Below are 5,321 nucleotides of genomic sequence, written 5' to 3'. Positions count from 1 at the left end.
TTTCTTGTATGGCACCACATGCCCATGGGCCTCATGGCGCAAGCAAGAGTATAGACACAAGAACAATGCACACAAAACATAACAACATGACACAGAGTGGAACAAGAATGGTCATTAAACAGTCCATGGTCAGATACATAGAAGAAGGGATTGTTGAAGATAGTTGAAGATACAGAGAGAACTGGGAATATCAAGCATTAGCCAATAGTAAGCCCAAAAATATAGGTTTTCAGAGCTTTTTTTAACCCTGACATAACATATGCACCGCCGTTTGGGCTTTGGCATGCGTGCCAACCAATCCTAATTCTCTCTGCACTATCCTCCTTATTGTGGCTGCAGTTACCGCGTCATCTGCTATCATGACTGTGGCTTTGCAATGTCACAGCCTGATGTGCATCCATGGCTCATGCAGACACACAATACTGTCGGCTTTCACAACACTATGGAAGCTCTCTTACCTTTTGAGGGGGAGGAGGGGACTACTTTTGCAACACTAAGTAAGAGGTCTCCAACAACAAATAATGAATTTGTGAATGTCCACAGCAATCAGACCATCTTCCTGTCATGAATTGGTCACATCTCACGATTCCTCATTCAACCAACATGAGATAAATCAGCATTAACTGTAACCTGAGCCACCACAGCAAGGGCCTGGGTTAAGTGAGGAGTTGTTGCCCCTCTCATGGAGCGTATTCCGAGTGCAGTAGTGACAAGTAGAGTGCAGTGGCCCGGAGGCAAGTGCAGGACTGGATGGGAGACTGGGACCTGTGAGGCTCTGGAGGTGCACCAGGCGACCAGTCAGTGAACTGAGTAGGTTGGCAAGAGATATAAGGAGGGGAGCAGGGGAGAAGAGAAGGAAGTTAGCAGGGGAGAGGGAGAGAGAAAGAGGAAGAGAAGAGGAAGGTCTTGAGTTTCCATAATTTAAGGAGGTCCGGCGCAAGACGAAGAGAGGGAGGGAGGCTGTTCCAGAGGGAGGCATCAGCCGAGGATAGCGATCCTCCCCCAGATCTCTGTTTGAAAAACTACTCACCCGCAGAGAGATGGAGGAGGCCAAGCAGAGGGCTCTAAAAGGAGAGTATTTAGGAAGAGAACGTTGTAGGTAGTATGGGTCTCGGCCCCAGATGGCCTTGTGGATTATGCAGAGGGACTTGAACTTGATCCTTACAGCCACAGGCAGCCAGTGTAGAGATTTCAGTGGCCGAGAGATGCAGTACCGGGGCCTGAGACCAAGAATAAATCTTGCGGTTCTGTTCTGGATACGTTGAAGAGGTCGGAGCGTGGCAGTAGGAAGATTGAGAAAGAGACTATTGCAGTAGTCCAGTCTGGAGAGAACCCAGGTTTCTGGAGACTGTGAGCCTCTGGCGGAAGGTGAGAAAAGATAGAATGCGTTTGAGGAGGTGCAGCTGATAGTGGGACTTCTTGGAGATGTCCGCAATGTGAGAAAAGAAGGAGAGAGTCGAAGATGACCCTCAGATGTTTTGCCTCACTGGTCGGTGAGGGCACAGGACTAAGAGAGGCCGGTCAGAGTGAAAGTGGGAAAGCGGGAGCAGGGGATCCAGTAAGGACGATCTCTGTTTTACTATCATTAAGGCAGAGATCATTAGTAGCACAGCAGGACTGAATTGCGGCCAGGCAGTCAGGAGTGAGCGAAGAGGAGGAAGCCGGGGCTAGCCTGAAAGAGAGCTGTGTGTCACCCGCATAACACTGAAAGTTGGAGGTGATGACAGAGGTCTGTGGGCCACAGGGGTCATGTAGACATTGAAGAACCCGGGGGATCGATTAGAACACCACAAGTAGAGAGTTCATTACTTTTTTTTAAAGCCCACTGCTCTTTTGTCTTGCGCACTTTCCGCCACAACTCCTTCTTCTAAGGGCTAGGTCAACTGAACTGCATTTGTATATTTCACTTTCAAATATATTCACTACTTATGCTTATATATATGGGTGCCAGCTTTTGATTTTAGCTATGGGGCAAATGTTCCCACATAGAGTGAAGAGAGGAAGCCGTGCTCATCCCCAGTCAAAACAACTAATTTTACAGGACATGTTGCAGAAGGAATACGAAAAATGAGATATGATTTACAGGAAGGTATAAACATATAACATCTCAGCAGTAATCATCTAACCTGCTAAGTTGTCTTTGCAACATTCTGCGCTATGATCCCCTGATATTCCCGTAACCGGGCAACAGTTTTGGCCTGCTCACCCCCTCCAATCAAAGCTCAGGGGGTACATTAATGAGACTCCCTTCTCATTTTCTAGTGAGCAGCACTTGATAAACATAGTTATTATCTGCTTGGAGTTGATTTCTTTTGACAGTCAAAATAATCCTTATCTCCACCAAAGTCTGTGCTCCCTGGCAAATCCTTTCAGCACACAATGCCTCATCTGCCAAAATTAGAAGTCTCTACAATGTGCAAAGGTTGTTTTCACAGATCAAATTCTTCATGGGAAGAAAAGAAAGTGCAAGGAAGGGAAAACAGTCCCTGAAAAAGTATTGTATGATGTACTACCATATTTTTGACTTGTAGAAATGTTAGATATTACTGGATTAACACATTCATCTTTATTCTCCAGAAAGTGTTCATAACATCTCACTTTGAGAGATATTACCCTGCTTATGCACGCAATGAAACAATAAAAATGTGTGTGTTTACACTGGAAAAAAATGTATCTGCAATTTTTTGAAGGGAGCCAATGGAAAAACACTGATAAACACAGATCCTGAACATTTCTGAAAGCACTGAAAAAACACCACTGGAAGTAAAAACAAACACTGAAAATAGGAAACCCTAATCATGATGTAGGTACTATAGAGCTGGAGGTGTAAGGAAGCTAGGAGGCCTGAAGGACCCAAGGGGACAGGAAACCGAAGAATCTGGGGTTCCTGGAAAAGCTGGTAAGTTGAAACTCACTTTTGAACCTGAAAAAGCTGGACACAATACCCGCCGCAGAAGTGAAATGGCCATTGTATCCCTTAGAATTTCCCTAGGCACTATATCTCTGGGATCCTTGGTGCACGAAGAGGTGAGCCTCAGGCTTTCCTCCTGGAAGGATTACACATAGCGTAATGTCCCTGTCACTTTGATTGCACCAAAGAAGCAGAATGGGAGCTATATTTTCCATATGCATTCATCCCAACCTCATCCTGGCAAAGAATGTGTTGAAACTCACACTTTTGTGTCACTTGTTTTGTCGGTGCGCCACAACTGCAAATAAATACATGTTGCATATCACACGTACTGGTGTTGGTGTATTTTACACTAGAGTCCAGCTTACTCCTCAGACCCCACATCTATAAAGGCGATCAATATATATGTGGATGAAGGCACTTAACTAAATCTAGTTGCATTGTATGGGAGCAGGGCTGATAGTCACGCACTTGGGCTGATGACGCAGTCTCATGTGCACATGTCAAATGTCACTGTGAGAAGGCTGAACCATATAGTACAAAGCCATTGCCTTGGTAATTTCAGTTACTACACCATTCCCTTCGAGGCTATCTCTACGGTTCCATGTGATAATAACCCTGTTAAAATATCGCCATACAAGAATGGCGCCTATTTTTGTGGCAATCCTACCCCATGGAACCTGCAGGGGACACCCCTGCAACTCCCATATATTTTTTAAAAGGAGCGGGGTACACCCCTGCAGACCCCGCTCCCATTTGCCCCATAAATTATCCCCATAAATGATGTTGCCTATGCTGTTTCCTGGCGACTATATGTATGGCGACATTATTTATGGAGATAATATTACCCGATACCATCTCTATGCAACAGCCCATACGGGCATGAGCCATCAAGCTGTTGAGTGGTGTGTATTCGGTTCATATCTTTGTGATTGAAAAGCACACCAGACTGCAGAGGGAGGGAAAAGGGGTGGGGAGTCCTTCCTTTTCCCTGGAAGTGTGAACACGATGCAACGATGTACCGAGAGGAAAGAAATGTGCTGAGGGCTTTGGTGTAGGTGTGTGTGTGTGTACGTATGTGTGTGGGGCATGAGACACTTAAAATCTGTCTGTTTTTTCCTTAAGATTTCTGCTCAGTGTTTCATTTTGTCTGAAGCAAAACAGAACTGGAAATGTTGGATATTGGCATGGTAGGTGAGAAGGAGGATTGTTTACTTTAGTGCATTGGGAAGACATATTTCCAGTTTTATGATGTAATATGCTCTTATATTATATGAAATCACCACTGCAGTAGTTTCACAGCAACTAAGAGCCTCATAACACGGTAGGCAGTAAGGGTTTACCGGGGTTTACCGGTACCGGTAAATCCTTACCGCCTTACTACGAGGTCCCTTTGCGGGTTGGGGGATTTAATGCCTGCTTTTTACACCAATCCAAGTCGTTCATGGGAACAAGCAGATACCATTATTATCTGTCCACCAATTCCAGGGTAGTGATCAATAATGTTACATTAGCCATTGGGCCTCATTACGACCCAGGCGGTAAGGGGTTTACGGCAGCGTAAACAGCGCCGACCCTTACCGCCTGAGTACGAGGTCCCTTAGCGCCATGGCGGATTTAACACCTGCTTTTAGCAGGTGTTAAAATCCATGGCGCTAAGGGACCATGGAGTTAATTACGCCACCGTAATTTACGGTGGCGTAATTAACGCCTTCCCCATTCCCATTGAGCCCTATGGGGCAAAAATGGGAATGGGGAAGGGCAATGGTGGAAGGGGGAATTACCTCCCCGCCAACCTTGGAATGGGGCGGTAATTCCCCTTTCTGCCAGGGCGGTGCCGGTATTTTACGGGCATGAACCATGGCGCTAATAGCACCATGGTTCTCCGCCATCTGTGTAATGAGGCCCTAAATCTCCTTCCTCATTTAGGCCTCATCATTGTACAGTTCTATCGTGACTCTTAGCTTACCTGAAAAACTTTCTAAAAACGTTCGTTTTTCCCGGTATGCATCAGTGCCTACAGTTCCTTCCCTCCCACGAACAACTGCATATAAATGCATTTGGAAAATATGTTTGCGATATGCTGTTCAGTTCTGCTTATCTGAATACCTTTTGAACAAGCATTGGCAAAACCAATGGTTTTAGTGTTTGTATAAGTTTATTGCATTTTACATTTAGCATGTAGGGAAGGAATGAGGAATGACAGCACAGGGAGGAGGAAATGACAGCATGGGAGGGGATGAAAGGCAGCACCAGGAAGGTGAGAGGTGCTGTACTACTGATAACATACAGATATCCTCATAAGAAATCAAATGCTAAGGAGCTCATTTTGCTCTGTGGCGTAATGTGAATTAAAGGTGTAAATGGATGGGCAGATCATTTCCACTCCGTGCTGCCCAGATGTGGAACT

The sequence above is a fragment of the Ambystoma mexicanum genome, chromosome 1p (assembly GCF_040938575.1).
Source record: "Ambystoma mexicanum isolate Mex_15411 chromosome 1p, UKY_AmexF1_1, whole genome shotgun sequence".
Lineage (NCBI taxonomy): Eukaryota > Metazoa > Chordata > Amphibia > Caudata > Ambystomatidae > Ambystoma > Ambystoma mexicanum.
Note: the sequence above shows the minus strand (reverse complement) of the source record.